This window comes from Peromyscus maniculatus, chromosome 15 (genome assembly GCF_049852395.1).
Source record: "Peromyscus maniculatus bairdii isolate BWxNUB_F1_BW_parent chromosome 15, HU_Pman_BW_mat_3.1, whole genome shotgun sequence".
NCBI lineage: Eukaryota > Metazoa > Chordata > Mammalia > Rodentia > Cricetidae > Peromyscus > Peromyscus maniculatus.
Genome location: NC_134866.1, coordinates 41,868,349 through 41,888,915, shown reverse-complemented (window position 1 = coordinate 41,888,915; position 20,567 = coordinate 41,868,349). Strand labels below are relative to the sequence as shown.

Here is a 20,567-nt window from a genome sequence, read left to right as displayed (position 1 = left end):
GTGCAGATGAAGTGGGGGTTGATTGTTGGAGCACGTCTTAGGAACGGTGCTATTTAAGACACACACACACACACACACACACACACACACACACACACACACACACACACACACACGGAAGCCACTGAGCTGATTGCTCGCTTATCATTACTCAGCAGCTGGGCAAACTAAAATTCAACCAAGTGACGAGTATGATTTGAACTAAATAACAGTAAGAAAATGTGCGTGGGCTATAGGTTTGAGTCAGAGATAAGAGGTTTAAAAAGTCTTTAAATTCTTGTTGCCTTTGCAGAGCCACTGAATGATGCTTTGCCGGCCACGCTTTCATATGTCAGGCGGGGAACAGTTTGTAAAAAGGATACTGAGTTTCATATTGAGATGGAGAGTCACTTGGTAGTGGGTGGAGACTGCTCTTCAACTTCTGTGACTTCTTTGGGGGGCAGACTGGGGGAGCTGCCTGTTCTATTACAATGAAATGATAAGGGTAAATTTTTACTGGCAGCACTATGAATAATGTTTGCTCATAGTGATACTAGGAACACTTGTTAAGGCACTTATTTCAGTCTGATTCTGTATATCTGAAAAAATCCCGCCTGACCTGTCATTCGAGGTATCATAACATACATTGTGGCATCTGAGGACACTGTTAGTTTCCTATGGCTGCTATAACAGATTACCACAACCTTTTTGGCTTAACACAATATAAACTGTATTCTCTTGCAGTTTTGGCGAGAGAGAGCCAGAAGTGGGTTTTGATGGGCTAAGTTCAAGGTGGTATAGCAGAACTGTGTTCTTCCTGGAGGTTCTAGGTGAGGAATCCATTCCTTGACATCCTGAGCTTTTTGCAGTCATCTGAGATCCTTGACTCATGGTCTTTTCCAGCATTCCATCCTTCCAACTTTGGTTCCTGCTGTAATCTTTTCTGTGACTATGACATCCCTAGTTCTCATCTCCCAGGTAGCCTTGTGGTTAAATCAGGATTCCCTGCGTAATTGAGGATATACATAATCAAGGTTCAATGGCAAGATCCTGAATCTTATCTGCAGAGTTTTGCATGTGTGGTAGCTATGTGAGTTTGCTTTCTATCGCTGTGAAGAAACACCACAGTGAAAAGCATCTTGGAGAGGAAAGGGTTTATTTGACTTATATGTCCCAATCAACCATCATTGCGTGAAGTTAGAGCAGGAACCTGGAGGCAGAAACTGAAGTAGAGGCCGTAGAAGAATGCTGCCCACTGGCTTGCATTCTCCTGGCTTATTCAGCTTGCTTTCTTATACAACCCTGGACCATCTGCCCAAGAGGGCACTGTTCATAGTGGGATGGGCCCTCCAACCTCAAGCATTAATCAAGAAAGTGCACCATGGACTTCCTGCAGCCTAGTCTTATGGAGTTATTTTTTCTTTGCAATTGAGGTTCCCTCTTCCAAGATGACCCTAGTTTGTGTCAAAATGCAGATCACAATAGTTGGGTGTGGATGTTTTAAGGTATAGCTGAGGGACCATTGTTCTGCTTACTATAACATCCGTGGGGAAAATTGAGAGTATCTCAATGCAGTCCGTTCTGGAGGAGGAGATCAGTGCCAGCAAGCCTGATGTTGGGATTGGAATGTCATCATCACACCAAGGTTAAGAATTTGTCATGTGATCTCGAAGTCCTGTTGTACATGGGCTCCGCAGATACTAGCTCTGGCAGTGTATTCAGGAGCAAATTGAACATATGGCCACTGTGGAGAGGAGCTGTACCGATTCTGCCTGTTTATTAAGGAAGACTCCAGCATGAGCATATACTGTGAACTGTGTGGCATGCTGAGTTGTCTGTAGTCATGATAAAGAAATGAAGAGCTTCAAGATAGAGTGAGGCAGAGATGGGACCGGAAGCAGGACTGTGCTTCCTGAAGTCTGCTCGCACTGACCCATCTCTGCCAGCCAGGCCCCACCTCCTAAGGATTCACAGCTCCCCGAGACAGCACCACCAATTGGGACCAAGTGCTCAAACACAGCGGCTTGTGGGGACATGGGGACATTTCATATTTGAACCTATATGTCTGTATGTATATATGCATATCTGTATTTGCCATAGACAGATTAATTAGCACATGTGGTGTTTGTGCTCTTTCTGACAATTTTGAGGAGTAAGAAAAGGCTGCATGTTTTGAAAGCTAGACAATGAGAGTTTATGTTGATTTCTTTTTTTTTTAACTCTAAAAAAGTAATGTCCTCAAGTAGAGTGAGAATCTGACTAATGTCCCTGACTTTCCTGGCAGGTGAATTAAAGTTTTAGATTTAATGAACCTCTTAAGATCTGTCTTCATTCCCACTTACTTATTTATACAGTAAATAGTCACAGTATGGAATATAATAAAACAGTTACACTGGGAAATGTGTGTGATTTATGGGAGTGCCTTAAAAAAAGATTATCTCTTGAAATTGTATCTCCGGTAAGAATAAGATAGCATCTCTTTGGTTTGGGTGTTTTAATCCGGGGAACGCAGAATGTATCTTTTCCTGTCACTTCCAAGACATCCTGCTCTAATACTCTCTTGTGTCCTTCCCGTGAGTCCCCCAGAAGAGACTATCATTTCTCTACCCCTGTTCTAGCTCACGCCCTTAAGTGTCAGGCTGCGCTGCCCAGCTTGGTGCATGCACAGCCAGGAGCTGGACCTCGGCTCCACCTCTCTCCGGCTTGTCTGTCCACCCTGCCATCCACCCCCCACCCCATGCTGACAGTATCATTTTGTGCTAAGAAGGACTTACATGACTTACTTGAATTGTAGACCTTTCCACCAGAGTACTTGTTTATCTCAGTCTTGGGATTGTTGAGTGTGCTTTTTCTAACCTGGGTCCCATTGTACTCTCAGCCAGGAAAGCAGCCATGCCGCCCCTCACCACCACAACTGCTAAAGGCTGCGGTCACCACCACCAGCTCTACCTCCTCCTCCTCTCTCCCCTCCCCCACCTCAATTCCTAGGTGTCAACCACTGTAGCCCTGGTGTCCTGGAAATTGCTATAGAGACCCTGCCCACCTCAGTCTCAGAGATTTGCCTGCCTCTGCCTCCCTAGTGCTGGGTGAGAAGTTGCTTTAGTTCTAGTTTTTCAGAGAAGGCCCTGCCGATGCTCCTTACTCATGAGGTCCTTACCTATTGAAAGACTCATGAGAAGTCAAAACAGCACTGAATAATCAGTTCATCAAGCGCCACTGCTTAGCAGCCCAGCATGTTGCAGATTGTCAGTTATTTCCCTCATGATCACAGCTGACTGGGAGCTGTGGTTCTTTCTCAGTGATCGGCATCTCCAGAGAGAGGGCTTTATATGGCACACTGCTAGGCTGGGACCAACATTTGAAGTATGGTTTCTACTGGATTTGTAGCACTTTCTGTAGAGTCCCCAAATCGTTAAACTGAGATACCGTAAGTTGGGGACTGTTGGCATTCCGTTACTGACAAACCCCCGAGAGGTCATGAACGTATAAGGAGAAAAGGCTGCTTTGGCTCACAGTTTGGAAGTCTTCAGTCCATGACTGGTTGGCTCCATTGCTTTGGGATTGTGAGGAGATAGCATATCATGGTAGGAGTATGCAACAGAGCGTAACTGGTCACACCAAGACCCTTGGGAACAAAGAGAAGGAAGGGAAAGGGGTCAGGTCTTACAGTCCTGTCCCCCAGTGACCTAAGGCACTCCTAATAGGCACTATTTCTTAATGGTTCCATTATCTCTCAGGAGCAGCAAGTTTTCAAAACATGGGCCTGGAGGTGGGGAGGGACGGGGTGGGGGGGTGTACGACGGACATGCAGGATCCCAACTAAACTGAGTGTGATTGGGTACTTTTGTAATTCTAAACCCATGGTCTAGGGCAGGAGGATTACAAGTTTAAGGCTAAGCTGGACTACATAGTAAGACCCTGGCTTTGATTCAAATTAGAGCAGGAACTTCTGGTATCCTCATTTTAGGAAGGGGACAGGGGCATGGCATGGAATGGCATGTTGGGGATCTGATTTGGTGCAGGATTTGGCTTGATATATTCTGGGTTCTGAATGCTTAAGTCAATACACTTTATCACTCTCCAGATAGTTGGCATTTAAAGTGAATTTCAATTTCATTTGGAATGAGGTGGTTTTTTTTTTTTTTCCATACTCCTTGATACTTTTGAAGGCCAGCCTATCTATTTTACAAGATATCTTTCATTTAAGATTTATCTGGTAGTTTCTTCATAATTAGACTTGGACTGGAAATTTTAGACAGTAATATTGTGTAAGTGCCAATCTGTCCTCAATGCATCTCATCAGGTACATGATACCTGTAGTTTATTCTATTATCCATGATTGTCTTTCATCAAGTTCATAAACCTGAATTCTGTTTTCTTGCTTTGTTCAAAATTCATGAATTGTACCATGTTAAGAGCTCATAATATCCCTTATGTATTCTCTGTATAACCTCTTATTTCATTACATCTCTGCATATATTTAGATACCAAATAAAAGATTAAGTTGTCTTTGTGTTGCTGTTTCTTTATAGAAAGAAAATGAATCAATTGCTCACAGTTCTGGAAGATGTGAGACCCTAGGTTAAGGTCTTCATGGGGACCGTGTTGCTGCATCGGAACTTGGTGGGAGGGGTCACTTGGAAACAGTGAGAGCAAATAAGAGATCACACTGAGAAGAGCTCACTTTTTTAAACAAAGCTACTTCTACTATACAGAGCCCATTCCTCTGGTCATGGCGTTAGTCCCATCATGGGGATGGTGCCCTGAAAACCTAATCATCTCTTAGAGGCCTCCACGACACTGGCAGTTAAGTTTCAGTGTGAGTTTGGGAGGGAACATTCAAACCATAGCGTAAGGTTAGTACGACTTGCTGAGCTTTGGAGTGTTTTTTTAAGTCCTATTATTAGGTAGTACTTTTCCCTTGTTGGATTGCAGTGTGAATCGTTTCCTGACTGGTTGTTCTGGTTGGGCTTCTGCGCTCACATTCATTTTTCATGTGGCCCATCTTTGTGCTGTTCCTCTCAGGTAAGCACCCCGCCCCCCTCACACCTTCCTTCCCTTTCAAGGGTGAATGGTGTGATTCGAGGGTGAATGGTGTGATTCCAGGGTGAATGATGTGATTCGAGGGTGAATGGTGTGATTCGAGGGTGAATGGTGTGATTCAAGGGTGAATGGTGTGATTCGAGGGTGAATGGTGTGATTCGAGGGTGAATGGTGTGATTCAAGGGTGAATGGTGTGATTCGAGGGTGAATGGTGTGATTCGAGGGTGAGTGGTGTGATTCGAGGGTGAATGGTGTGATTCAAGGTGAATGGTGTGATTCAAGGTGAATGAATGGTGTGATTCAAGGTGAATGGTGTGATTCAAGGTGAATGAATGGTGTGATTCAAGGGTGAACAGTGAGACACAGTGGCTATAACTGCATTGTGAAGATGAAATTTTATTCTATGTTAACTAAACATTTCTTATCCCTTAACTGGATTTTCTTTTCAACTTATAACAAAAAAGGAATAAAAAGCTTGACTAATAACATTAGGATCGTCATCATTAATAAAGGGCCTTCCTGAAGTTTCTTTTGTTATAAATTGCAGCTGTGTGGCTAGGTGGAAGAGGCTCTTTCTTGGTAAGAAACATTTGGTTATTTAACATAGGGACTTAAAATATTTTGAACTTTCCGACCTAAATGACACAATAACTCTTTATTCTTACCATATCTGATGGATGGAAATGTACATCCTAGAAACAGGCATTTTTATGTCATTTCTTTTTATAGATGGTTGGTGTCTTAATTTCTTCTTTCCCGCTGTGATAAAATGCCCTGGCAAAAGCACCTTAGAGGAGAATGGTTTTGTTTGGTTTGCAGTTTGAGGGGATACACGGGCATCATGGCGGGTGAGACTGTAGGCAGCAGGCGGAGAAGGCATGCTGGTCCTTGACGTCCACAGTCATCCAGCAGAGAATGCCTAGAAAGTGGGGTTTCGAAAGCTGCATGGCCTGGCCCAGTGACCCCCTCTCTCTAGCAAGGCTCTAGCTTCCCAAGGTTTCCCCAACCTTCCCAGATAGCACTACCAGCTAGAGACCACGTGTTCAAACATGTGAGCCTGCACGGCATTTCACATTCAAACCACATCGGCTGGCTTTGTTTTCTTGTTAAACCATTGATCGTCTCTTGATAGGAAGAATAATTTGTATCAGTGTCTAACATTATATAAGGAAGGTCACAAGACAGGAAATGTTTTATTCATAATCATAGTTTGGGAACAAAAATTACGTTTTAGGTTTTAGCCATAGCTAACAGGTTAATATTATTGCTTTCTTAGGGTTTCTAATCCTATGATAAAACACAATAACCAAAAGCAAGCTGGGGAGGAAAGAGGTTTTTTGGTTTACACTTCCATGTCATGGTCTGTCATCAAGATAGTCAGGGCAGGAATGAAGCAGAAGCCGTGGAGGAATTCTGCGTACTGGCTTGCTCCTCATTTCTCACCCAGCCTGCTTTCTTATACGGTTCAGGACCACCTGCCCAGGGGTGGTACCACCCACCTTCAACTGGGCCCTCCTCCATCAGTCATGAACTAAGAAAATGCTCCACAGGCTTGTCTGTAGGCTAATCGGGGGCATTTTCTCATTTGAATTTTCTTCTCCCAAATGTCTGTAGCTTGTGTCAAGTTGACAGAAAACTAAGCAGGACCTGTTACGTATACAGAAAATGTCATGAGGTGATTTAGTCTTTGCTTAATAGAATTCAAATTTATTTACAAAGTAACTTTAACATAGTGCAAAAATGAATCAGAATGAGACTGTGCTTGTTTCATCCAGTAGAGTTAGCTTGAATCCACTGTATCTGTGGGCTAGTTAAGGCTCTGACATGTCCTAGGTGCTTTATAACTACCTGGTAACTAACTAGCTTTGGCATCTTTTGTGGTGAGAAGAGAGTGCCCTGCCCAAGTTTCCTCTCCCCCCCCCCCCCTTTCTCTTCCTCCCTGGTCCACTGTGATAGATAGCACTGGTTTGGACTGTTTAATAGACCGCTGATTTAGGATAGAGAGAGGGTCATCTGAGTCCCCTGTAGATACCTGTGTGACTCTAGTATCCAACATGAGGGGTGAATGAAAGCACAAATGAGTGCAGTATTGGGAAGTCACTACTGACCTATAAACCACCCCCCCCCAAAAAAAAAGGTCACTTGACGCCGTTAAGAGCCTCATTCTGAATACATTATTTGGGGCAGGACACAATTGCATTTTGCTTGGAAGGTGGCTGCAATTAAAATGGTCCAAGTTAATCTTGTACTACTAGAGCACGCTAGATTTAAGGCACTTGCCTGTACTGAGGATTTTCATGAGTTTACCGTTGTAGGGTGTGGTGGCTGTTCCTGGTTGTCAACTTGACTACCTCTGGAATTAACAAAAATCCAAGTGCTGTTCCTGGTTGTCAACTTGACTACCTCTGGAATTAACAAAAATCCGAGTGGCTGGGTATCCTGTGCAGGATTTTTTTCTTAATTAAATCAGTCATTTGAAGCAGGAAGATTGAGGTGGGAAGATCCACGTTTAGTCTGGGTCAAACCTGGCAGCAGCCTGTAAAAAGGACGTGGAAGAAGGAAGCTTTCTCTCTTTGCCTGCTTGCTTTTGCTCTCAATAGCAATTCTTTCCTTCACTGGCATTAGAGTCTTTTTTTGGGGGTGGGGGAGATGATTATGGCATATACTGAAGACCAACAGACATCCAACCTTGTGGATTGAACAACTACTGGATTTTTGTGTTGGTAGACAGCCCAATGTGTTGGTAGACAGCCATTGTTGGGCTAGGTAGATCACAGCCTGTAAGCCACTCTAATATGTGTATGTGTGAGTGTGTGTGAGTGTGTGTGTGTGTGTTTAAAATGTATTCTCTCTATATAGCTACCCTTTATATGTATTCACATGTACATATGTTCTCATATATTCATATATGTAATATATATTCATTCATTCTAGTAGTTCTGTTGCTCTAGAGAACCCTGACTAACATAGAGGGGAATTTCATCCTTTTAGTTAATTGAGTATATGTTTAACTACTGGCATAATAGATTCCATGGTTACAAGGAAGCTACCAGAATTCTGGGACTAATGAAGGCGGTTTGGTCCAAAAGCTTTTCGTATAACTGGCAGTCAATCAAGTGTTGAGGGGCTTTCAGCGGGTCTCTTAAATACCAGTGTGTCTGCTTCTGTGGAAGAGGGAACACTTGTAAACTTGTCAGAAGTTCCGACTATTTTTAAAGAGGCCTTTTGCTTCATTGATCCTTTCTTGGCAAACTTAGCATCAGAACATTCCGTCTTCAGCAGCTTCAGAACAGAAACCTAAAGCCTCCAGAGGGTCTTGTAACAACCTGGACACGGGGTGGTGAGCTCCCCTAAGCCAGTGTTGGCGGGAATGAAAGGAAGGGAGAAACTTCGTTGACGTTTGGTGATCAGATCTCCAGTGCAATTCTAAAGAAGTCGGTAGAGGTGGAAATGAAGGAGAGGTTGAATTCCTGCGACTTGGAAGTTAGCGGTCAGGCTGGGCATGCAGTTGCATACCAGCAGTCCTAGAGCTTAGGAAGTAGAGGCAGGGGAATGGTGAATTTGAGAGCAGCCTGGGGTCCATAGGGGATTCGTGGCCGGCATGTGGATTATAGAGAAGACCCTTTCTGAAAAAACGTCATGGTCAAGAAAAAGGAGTATGCTCAGTGAGACAGTGTCTAGTTTGCCTTCTGTTGCTGTGAGAAATACTGTGACCAGAGCAAGTCGGTGAGGAAGGTTTGGCTTACACTTCCAGATCACAGTTCTATCATCATTAAGGGAAGTCTGGGCAGGGCTCTGAACTGGGGGGGGGGGGGGGGGAGGGGATGACAATGACACATGACACAATGGACGGGGACACACACACACAAACACACACACACACACACACACACACACACACACACACACACACACACACACACATACACACGCGCGACCGCACTCTGATGGAGGAATGCTGTTTACTGACTTACTCCCCACAGTTTACTCAGCTTGCTTTCTTTACCACCCAGGACCACCTGCCCAGGGGTGACACCGCCCACAGTGGGCTGGGCCCTTCCACATCAATCATTACTTGAGAAAATCTACAGGTCTACCTACAGGCCAATCTGATGGAGGCATTTTCTCAAATGGGGTTTCCTCTTCACCGATGACCCTAGCTTGTGTCAGCCTGACAAAGGACTAACTAGAGAGGACAGTGAACATGTAGGCGGAATAGTTTGGGGAACAGAGGAAATGACCTTGGCTTCAGATACCGAATGGAAGGTGTAGCCCGAAGCAGCATTTCAGTTGGAGGGTTGATGGGCAGGTCTCTCTCTGCTCCTTCCATAGCTGTCACTGATGCTCAGAACTCTGCCCGACCCAGAGTTAACATTCAGTGCTTATTTGTCGGATGGATGGATACGGTTTTGGGAATCATCCAAGTATAGAGTATTGCTCTTGCTCCCATTGGCTCATTACATGGCTTGCTCCAGGTTCCTGTTTTTTTTTTTTTGGTGCAGAGCTATGGGGTTATAAATAATGGGTGAGGAAGCAAGCATGCATATGTGCCTAGCAAGCATACATATGTACAGACACTATATGTAGACACATACATCTTCATTATTATTTTACATGCCACGATTAATGCCTGCTGCATATGACAGCCATCGCACTCGTGAACTCATGGCAGCTGCTGTGGTCACCTGCTTAACACCAGCACAAAGATCAGGCCAGTCAACATTCCAGTGTGAATGGGAGAGGCCCCCCAGGTCCTTCCTGAGGAGCGATTGGTCGTTGGTGTCTGCTGGGAGAAGGGTTTTTCCTCAGGAGTGTGACTCCTGAATGCTGCCCATTTTCAGTGGACGACTCTACAGCCGTGCACATACAGGTGGCACCAGCTGGATTCAGTGGGTTAATAAAAACAAAAAGGACATGACGTTAGGAGGATGTTTGGGGGCACTTCAGGAGGAATCGCAGTTGGGTGGGTATGAGTTGTATAAACTTATCATGAAATTCTCGAAGACTATATAAAATTGTTTGAAAATACCATTGATTCCTTATCTTTTTTAACGATGCAAGTCTTTTGTGTTCTGATTACACTGTGGAGGAGAAACACCTCTAAACAAAATTTGCACCATCGTGTCTTAATTCTGTCGCCATTTGAATCACCATTCTTTCAGCTTGAACTCATATAGGTTCAAATGCAAACTGTTGGAATGGGGAGATTATAAAACTAATGACATTAGAATTCATTTTTTCCCTGCTTTTCAGGCATCCACAATTCACTTCTACCTATTATAAATGTTTAAAACAAAACCAAACCCGACAAAAATCAAAATACAGCAGTGTGCTACCAACTCTGTAATGTTTACCTAACATTTTTTCCCATCAGTTGCAAGCAGCGCAGTGGAAAATTTGGGATATTGTTACCCGGCTTTCCACCCCATCTGAGTGAAGTCAACCTGGATGAGAAGATAAGCCAGTTTGACTGCCCAGCGACTCCCTTTGTGCCCATTATGTTCCCAGGCGCTGCTGCTCGTTGCCAGAGTCTGGCCAGAGGAATGTAAGCGCCCGCTCATTTCACTGAATTTCGTCATCTGATTTCCTGTCTGAAGTTTTAATACGAAAGGAACACAAGCAGATTTGTTTCTCTTTCCTTTATGGGGAAAATGAGTGAACCTAACTAACAATTGTATAAAACCTTTAAAGCATTGGGACGTGAAAAATGTTCATTTCATTGAGATGACATGAGAAGAATAATCAGGGACTCAGCTCTTTTGCACAAAAAGGAAAGATCAGTATTTTTTTTTTTAAATTAATATCTTACTTAGTAGATAGAAGAAAGTCATTGTTCACTGTAATAAGGAAGGGCTGAACTAGCACAATTTAGGCATTGGATATAAAATGGAAATAGAGTTATTAAAATAATGAGAATAGTGAAGAATTCGAGTTTTTCTTTCTTTTGATAGTCATAAGTATAGTTTCCGTGAAAGTAGATTCTGAGTCAAGCCTTGATTTTTAATGGAATGAAACTGGACAACATATTTTATATCTTAGCCATGACTTTTGAAGAATGGTAAGGTTACACAAACCCTCACTAACCCCCCTTTACTACTATTTCTTATTTGCCCCTTCCCTCCTCCTCCACTTTTCCCTTGAACCTGCTACCCTCTCGCCTCAGTTTCCCAAGTGCTGAGATGACAGGTCGTCAACCTAATTCGGCTTTCTGTGAGTCTGTGTTTGGTTGTAAAGGAGCATTGAAACCAGAAGCTTGAATGCCCAAATCTAAGGAAAGAAAATTGCTGAAGAGAGCCAAGAATAGCCATTTGAGTTTAGGGTGTGTGGGGAGATAAATGATTTATATATAGAAAAGTTGGCTTGAAAAATTGATTTCATAAATAAAGAGGTTAATACATTTATCAGATCCTGAAATGAAGTGGCCCTTGACTTACATGTGAGGTTTTAAAAAGTTCTTATTTTTCCATTGATTTAATGACTTTTCGGGAAAATCATTTATATTAACAACATGCCCTGTTCCAGATACATTTAACACATTAGCTGAGCAATTAAACAAGCACATTGCCCTTTGGACACATTAATGTGAAACTCAATTTACTGGAGTTTTATTTCCCTAATTTAGTCATAGAAGTAAGAGCAAATGACTTCCTTCCTCGGAAAAAGTGGTGGTCATTAGGGAGCATGCGTGCAGTGTGGCTGTGTTACCCATATGGCAGGTAAGGATGGGCTATTCCCTTGCCGGTCTCCCACCCCAAGCTCTTGAACATATGTAAAACACAATTAGCATTTCATATATCCTTGCTTCTGTGCAACTAATTATAACAGACCAAACTGTCAGAAGCTTTCACCTCGGAGATCACTCTGTAGACAAGGAGGTAAGCAAGAGAGACTGCAGCTACTCACTAGTGACTGTGATAGTGACTCTCTGCCACGATGAGCTGATCATATAAATGTGAGGTCAAAAAGGAGCATAATCACCGGGTGGTGGTGGTGCACACTTTTAATCCCAGCATTCGGGAGGCAGAGGCAGGCGATCTCTGTGAGTTCGAGGCCAGCCTGGTCTACAGAGTGAGTTCCAGGAAAGGCACAAAGCTACACAGAGAAACCCTGTCTCAAAAAAACCAAAAAAAAAAAAAAAAAAAAAAGGAGTAGCTACAAGTAGCTCATAGGTAGCAGACAGTTGTAGTGGTATTGTGTTCCCCAAAATATTGTGCACCCTAATAAATTTATCTGGGGTCAGAGATAGAACAGCCACTAGATATAAAGGCTAGAAAATGGTGACACTCACACCTTTAATCCTAGCACTCCAAAGGTAGAAATCCCTCTGGATCTCTGTGAGTTCAAGGCCACATTGGAAACGCCCAGGCATGGTGACACAACGCCTTTAATCCCAGAAAGCGAGCCTTTAATCCCAGGGAGTGGTGGTAGAAAGCAGAAAGGTATATAAGGCGTGAGGACCAGAAACGAGAAGCATTTGGCTGGTTAAGCTTTTAGATGGTTAAGCTTCAGGCTTTCGAGCAGCAGTTTAGCTGAGAGCCATTGGGATGAGGACACAGAAGCATCCCGTCTGAAGAAACAAGACTAGCTGAGAAGTTGGCCAGGTGAGGTTAGCTGTGGCTTGTTCTGTCTCTCCGATCTTCCAGAACTCACCCCAATACCTGGTCCGGGTTTGATCTTATTCATAAGAACTTTTTAAGATTCATGCTACAGACAGTCAATAGTCAAGGCCAGTTGCTAATGATATACAAGTTACAAGTCAGAGATAGATAGAGAAGTGTAGCTGAAGTTTCCTGCCTGGTCCTGCAGCCGCTCAAACCCAAGTAAACACACAGAGGCTTGGATTATTTACAAACTGTATGGCCATGGCCTATGGCTTTAGCTTCTTGCTAGCTAGCTCTTATAACTAAACTCAGCCCATTTCTATTAGTCTATATGTCGCCACGTGTTCTGTGGCTTTACCTGTGTGCCATTTCATGCTGCTCCCTGGATGGCAGGATGGCGTCTCCTCTCCTTTCTCCTTTCACTGTCTCCCTTGGATTTTCCCACTTGGCTCCATCCTGCCCTGCCATAGGCCAATACAGCTTTTTTTTTTTAAATCAACCAATCAGAGCTAAACATATTCACAGCATACAGAAAGACATCCCACAGCAGAAAGGGCCTTCAGTTACCCCTCTCTGGGTGGGCAGCACATGCAACAGCGTATGATCACCATCTTCTTTTTTGGACCAAGGGGCCATGTATAGAGTCTGTGGGCCCTCCATTGTTTTGGCCCATGCTGGCTCAGAGAACTAACCAGTCTTCTATTAGTTGTCCAGTTTCTGCCATGGCCTATAAAATCCCCCAGACAAGGAAGTTCAATAGCTTTTTTTTTTTTTTTTTTTTTTTTTTTTTTGGTGGTTTGAAAGAAAATGGTCCCCATAGGTAGTGATACTATTAGGTGGGGAGGCCTTGTTGGAGGAAGTGTGTCACTGTGGAGGCGGGCTTTGAGGTCTCATATGCTCAAGCTACTCCCAGTGCAGTAGACAGCTCACTTCCTGTTGCCTGTGGATCCAGATGTAGACCTCTCTGCTCCTTCTCCAGCACAATGTCTGCCTGCAGGCTGCTGTGCCTCTTGCCACGAGTTTGCCTGCATTCATGTCCGCGTACCACATGCGTGCCTGCTGCCTGAGGAGGCCAGAAGAGGGCACTGGGAACCCTTGGGACTGTAGTTACAGAAGGTTATATGAACTGCCATATGGGTGACAAGAGTTGAACCCATGTCCTCTGCAAGAGTAGCCAGGGCTCTTAACCACTGAGCCATCTCTCCAGCCCCAGTACGAGGGCACTTAAGAAGTCAACCATGGTTTTTCCTTCTGACCTGGGACCATTGCTCCCCACTGACAGTATCTTCTGGCAACTGGGATCAGGATCTGTTATCATCTAGCCTCTTTCTCAAGGAGGGAAGATGAGAAACTGAGGGAGCTTAGTTTATAGTTGGCTCATAAAATTTTTAAAAATGTTTTTATTTTATTTTTTATTTCAAGACAGGGTTTCTCTATGTGTTTTTTTGTACCTGTCCTGCATCTTGCTCTGTAGACCAGGCTAGCTTCGAACTCACGGAGATCCACCTAACAGAGATCCTGGCTCTGCCTCCGGAGTGCTGGGATTAAAGGCGTGCACCACCATGCCCGGGCTGGCTCATGCTATTTAATACTACCAAGAAAAGCATCATTACCCATTGTCTATATTACATTCTAGGTTCTGAGATTGGGTGGTTCAAAGGCTTAATGGTCTACTTAATTCAAGATTTGAAGTGCAAATATAGCACAGAAGTTTAGAACGGCTTGGGCTGCATTTCTTCACTGGCTAGCTCCTCAAGTGTGGAACAAGGGGACTGGATTATGACATCAGATGTGTTCTGTAGCTCTTTGGTTATGTGTTCAGAAGGACGACCCTCCGTTCTCTTCAGTACCTCAGTCTGACTAAAACTGGCTTTCGTGCTAGTTGGCGCACAGTGCCTTCTTCTGGTAAAGGAAACATGCTGTCTGTTTTATAAAGAACTTCCTCAAGGCCTGACATTGGTAGAATTTCGACTTCTTTGATAAGTACTGAGTTGGCTTAACCAGAGGTCTACACTGCCATGTCATTTATGTGTGCTTGTGTGGCCCTGGTTGGAACGTCAAGAACTAGTTCGACGTTTTAGTTGCCTTTTGAGGTATCGAAAGTGAGAGACTTGATCAGCTCCACTGAAGTTTTAAGGGAAACAGTTTGGGGTTGTGGAATCACTGCATTGCATCTGTAAATGGCAAAGACAGAAGAGGTGGTTTATTATCCACTTGCAACAATGAAGCCCTTAGATGAGAGTATTATGGGATCGTGATAGAAGGAGCCACGTATAAAAACGTATGTAAATGAGTGTTTGCCTGCATGTATGTCTGTGTACCGTGTGAGTGCCCAGAAAGGTGTCAGGTCCTCTGGAAGAGCAGCCGGTGCTCTTAACTGCTGAGCCTTCTCTCCAGCCCCAAAGACACTGATTGTACCTCGTATAACCTGTGCTTCTTCCTTTTCTACAGAGAAACATGGCATTTAGACAAATTCTGGGCAGCTCTATGGAGCCGTGGGAATAGGTTAGAAAGAAGAAAGGAGAATAAGATACAGGATATACACTCCAGAGTGGCGTTATGAGAGATGCCCATACTATGTGTCTTACAGTAATGTGGCCAAGGGAATGAGTTGGCATTTTCTACCAAAACAAAATGTTCCTGTCACCTGGAAAGCTGGCAAGATTGGTCCAGTTGGGGAAGGGATTTCAGGTAGCTGCATGAATTCTTAGCACTTCTGCATTTCCTGTGGGTGCATTTTCTGAGTCACCTGTACCAATAAAAGGGTGAGCATCCTCAGGGTGTTCTGAGTAGACATCCTTTACTGTGATTCTTGCTTAATGTTGAGTGTCGGCATCACAGTTGAATTGCAGGCAGGAAATAAGAAAGTGTTCTAACGATAAAGCAGTGTCATGATTATATGATGATGAAAGGTAACATTGTAGCATATTTTTATTATTTAGTTCACTGTTTGTTAGAGAGTATGTTACTTGGTTCTTCTAATACGTTTCTGTTTTCTTTGGGATGTGAAAAAGTATACTTTATCTACTACATCTCCCAATGTAAGAATCTCGAAAGAATGTGTGAGTTTTGAATGTCTAAAAATCGATGACCCCTTGCTCATGAGCTGTTGAGGGCTGGATGGATCTCTCTTTACAACTTGCCCCTCTCTTGGTCCGCCTTCCATTTATACTCACTTCATGGACTTTCCACCAGTTTCAGCAGCACAAGGGAGGGGAAACTGTATGAGATAAGGAAGTCAGAAAATACTGAGTCGTAGCCTCCATCCTAGGAAAATGATGTAGGCATAAGCTGTAGCTTTTCTGCTTATTCGTGCCAGGGGCACACTTAGAGAAGTAGACACACTGGGAAGTGGTGGTGCACGCCTTTAATCCCAGCACTCGGAGGCAGAGGCAGGCGGATCTTTGTGAGTTCGAGGCCAGCCTGGTCTACAGAGCAAGAGCCAGGAAAGGCTCAAAGCTACACAGAGAAAGAGAAAGCCTGTCTCGAAAAACCAAAAAAAAAAAAAAAAAAAAAAAAAAAAGGAAGAAAAGAAGAGAAGTAGACAGGGCTAGGTGGCAGCACCCAACCCTCAGGTTAAGCTTGTGTGAGTGTAAGTGCACATGTGTGTGCAAATATGTGCAAAGGTGAGTGGGTTCTGCCTGATCACATTTATGAGCACCCATGGGTCATACTAGGTTGTTCTCCTTGCTTAGAGGCCCGCTGATGGCTGGGTCATGTCTGAACAGCCCCAGGTTCACCCTGTTCTGCTTTCTCTGCATGATCATCCAGTTACTTGTGTATGACTCGGGCCTGAACGGAGAGCCCAGAACATAGCTTGGCAGGATTGAGGGTGTCTCTCTTGGCAAATGAGAGTTCTTGCAGCTGTCTGGAATGAACACAGTCCTGGCCCTCTCCCTTGGACTGGTCTGTGGCTGTTGATATTTTCAATGTGTATTTGCCTTGCAGAGCCCAAGACAGCCACCGCCGGAATTCTGTCCTTCCTACCCCGTTGCTCCGCCCACCACAGCTTGCTGGGAGGGTGCTTTGGGTCTGTGGTCGTGGTGTTTCTCAGCAGCATTATCCCAGTCATTGAATTTTACTAAGAAATTGAGGCCCTTTGTTCTGTCTGTCTCCCCCCTCTCCCGCCCCCATCCCTGTAATCTAGTGTTTGGTTCTGTACTCGGTTACTGCGCCATCCCCCTCCCCTAGCCCTTGGTACTTCGGGTCACTAGACTATCTCAGGTTACTACAGACCTCAGGAACAAAGCGTCCTCTCTGACCTTCACCTGCTCTTCTTCCTCCTGCTCTTTCCTCCCAGCGGGCTATTAACTAGACTCTCCTCAAGGCAGGCCATAAGAGCTAAAAATATATCCTCATTTTCTCTCACCTTTCTCTTTGGGAGCTGGCCATAAAGAAACCTCTGACCTAGCTTGTCTAATTAGAGGTCAGAGGACTTCCATTCCAGAAGAGGTCCTGCCCCTTCCTGGGGGTGGGGGAGGAATGCTCCACCGAGAGTCAAGAATCTGAGCAGATGGCCCTCCCTGGGTTTCTCCCAAAGGTCTATTAGACTCGGTCACACTCTCTTGCCCAGTTAGTAGTGCTGATGCAATCCCCTTTGTAAAGAACCCAAAGGAAGGGTCTGGATAGCTTCCAGAGGACAGGACTTGGGGTGGTTCCTCAGGGTGGTACATCCAGGGAGGACAGGGAAGCCCTGGACCCCTTCTCACATGCTCTCCTGCTACATCTTTTCATCTGTATCTTTGTAACATTCTTCTTAATGACCTGCTGAACATCTGTGTTTTCCCATCCTAGGAGCAGCCATAGAAAGGAATGGTAAGGCCCCTCATGTATGGTACAGACTTTGGGCTAGGTGTCTAGGAATGCTCTGTGCGCTGTGTATATAATAGGATGTATGAGTGGAGTGTGGATTTTTGTTTTTTGTTTTCAGAGCTGAGGACCGAACCCAGGGCTTTGTTCTTGCTAGGCAAGCACTCTACCCCGGAGCTAAATCCCTAACCCAGTGTTTGTTCACTGTATCAGCAGAGCTGCTGACAGGTTTGGGTGCTGATGGAGTTCCTATATTCCAGAGCTATTCCAGAGACACTGTTGGGGCAGTAGTTGAATTTAGGTTTTGGTTGTAATCCTGGAGTCCTACAAGTGGGCTCTCTTAGACAGGTGTTTATTGACTAATGATTGTTCTCTTCTCGACATCTCAAATTTGTCTTTGAAAAAAATGGGCCTAAATAGAATAGCAAATGGAATAAAATAAAAGCTTGATGCCCTTGAATTAGAATCTGTGGGTAACATGAGGATGGGTTGATTTCTAAAGTGCTGTACCCTCTAGAAGCCTGTAGTTCTGGGACAGTGGGACCAATTTAGCTCATATCTACAACCCCGCTCCCACATCTCCGCTGTGTATGTTTTCCAAATACATGGCGTTACTGTTATGGCAGCAAATATGTCACATCGGTACTCCTACGTTTATACACAGCTCCAAAAAGAAAGCCACAGGAGAGACGAAACCAACAATTGTGGCCTGCAGACAAGTACTTACTGCTTCCTTGCTGGTGGCCTTAGCCTTATGTGGGCATGGAAGGGCACAGGTGTTTTACCCCAGGAAATCAGTATCTTCTCTGATATGCCATCATAGGTGTACTTACTGTGGGTTATTTCTTGCCCACATTTTTTGCATTCATTTTAAAATTTGAAAGTTGAAATATTTATAATCAAAACGAATCACTTTACCTGATTGTGTTGAACTTGGTTCTGCATTCCTTATTGTCACTGACGCTAACACTGAGTCACAGTCCCTTAGAATGTATATTGTACAAGCATGGTTTACTCTTCAAGTAGGAATTGCCAGTAGAGGGGAATCTCGGGCCAGAAGCCCAGTGCCACCTGCCAGTGGCTGGGTTAACTGTGGGTGGCATGTTGCCTCTCTCCCCCACTGCTGCATTTTAATTCTTTCTCAAGAATTAAGGTGTGATTGCCCTAGAGCAGGGCAATGATTTCAGAATAGACATTCTAATATGAGCACTTCTGGTTATTTCTTTAAAATATGTTTTTATGTCTGAAATTGTAGGGCCAAGGGTATGGACCCTGAGAAATATACTAGCTTCTACTTCTACTCATTAAGTACGAGATATTTCAACTCTAAATATTATAATTTTAGTCAAAATAAAACAATCATCACCTGAGATGCAGTAGTGTCCTACCCATCTTCTATCTGTATTTGGGTTCAATTTAATTATAGCTTTGCATTTTGTACTATGAAAATTTTTATGAAGTTTTTGTTTGTTTGTTTGTGTTTTGAGGCAAGGGTCTCTATGTAGTCCTGGCTGTCCTGGAACTCACTCTGTAGACCAGGCTAGCCTTGAACTCACAGAGATCCATCTGCCTCTGCCTCCCAAGTGCTGGGATTAAAGGTGTGCGCCACCATGCCTGACCTGACATATTCATTTTTTCGCATCCATTTCTAGCCATTCTAAAAGGAAAGAACAAGAACAACAAAACTACAAAACAACCATCTGGAATAGTTTGCAATGTATCTACAATGATTATGTATGTGTCCATCTGGGTAACTAGTCTTTCCTGGGAACGTGAGATCAGAGAACTGAAGGACTGGAGTAGAGGGGTAAAGTTACAAGGCCATGCCCTTCATTACCCAAGATGGTTAGTTTTGTTCTGTTCTATCGCATAATTGGCCCAAGGTGGTTCTACCCTTTTCATGAAGCCATCATGGGAGTTTTTGTGATTTATAGCCACAGTGCTTACTCTTGTCAAGTTCTCTGTGACTTAATTATTAAGAACAGTGAGGAGAAGAAATATGGATCCCAAACGATTGCTCCAGTTGTCCTCAGATGTGTAGCATGTAACCAAGCTAGAAGAGCTAGAATGCCGGAAGTTCTACCATTGTTTCCATGGCATCACAGATGGTGAAGAAAGTAAGCTTCAAGTAGTTGAATACATAATCTTGCCCTAAATCAGAATCATCACATAAGAAAGGCCTGTGTAGATAAGGCCTTTGTCTTTGCAAGTCCCCAAGCTGAAAACTGTAAGCACATCACGAAGTTGAGACCCATCCTGTGCCTGTTCTCCTGTGGTAGCTGACAGGAGAGCTTCCCTGGCTAATTTGGGATAGAGTGCTTCTCTCTTCTTGACACAGACCATCAATGTTGCAGGAGAGGAGAGTTTAGGTCATCTCTTTTTAACCTAAATGATAATTGGTATTTTTTGAAGAGGAATTTGTGTATAAGTATCCTGTTTTTCCTTGGCTATTTCAACCACCTTTCAGCTCTCATCACCCAGTGTTCCATTTCTCCAGAAACTTGGTAATGATCTTAAAAGATCACCCAAATTTCAGGAAGTTCTTTTAACTTAAACTATAACCTCATTGATTTCTTAACCTTACATGTGTATTTATAATGTGCCCTATTTTTAAACAAGTCTTTTATCTCAGTTGTGTGATCTACTGTGCCTTTAAAATCAACTAGTTTCTCATTTTCTCTTAGGACTTGGCAGGAAAGCCTCTTGTGTCCTAACTGAAGTCTTGTTCTTTGGTATACGGATAGCGTCTTTAGTAAAGACTTGCTGGTTAAAACTCAGAAAGCTCAGAAACAAATTTCAAAAGCAGCAAGTGTATTCCTTCTAAAAAGGAAGATTGCAAACTTTGACTTTATTAACTCCTGGCTGCTTTTTTGCCACTGAAAGGCTATGAAGAAATGAACTGAATTGCACAGAGTGGCTTCAGGAAGGGAAGTATACGGAGAAGTTTCCATAGCGACTAAGTTAACAGCACCGCTGGTGTAGTGGTATCATGCAAGATTCCCATAACGACTAAGTTTACTAGCAACTCTTTTGCCTGGGTAGTGTCGAATTCCTTTGCTTGAATGCTAAGTGCATCCACGAGTCTAGCACAGTGTTGATTTCATTATGATGTCTGTCCAGGGACTCAAGACCGCC

At 43.8% G+C, this 20,567-nt stretch overlaps 1 protein-coding gene across 7 annotated transcripts in view; it reads left to right on the top strand.

Annotated features, from left to right (window-relative positions):
* Positions 1-20,567, top strand: part of Arl15 (ARF like GTPase 15) — a 392,450-nt gene that overhangs the window by 33,668 nt on the left and 338,215 nt on the right. Inside the window, exon 1 of one of the 7 annotated variants that reach the window (XM_076551873.1) lies at positions 14,536-14,904. The exons of the other annotated variants lie outside the window; for them this stretch is intronic. The gene's annotated coding sequence lies outside the window, so the exon portion shown is untranslated. Of the gene's footprint in view, positions 1-14,535; positions 14,905-20,567 lie in introns of those variants that run through there. 7 annotated transcript variants of the gene reach the window in all.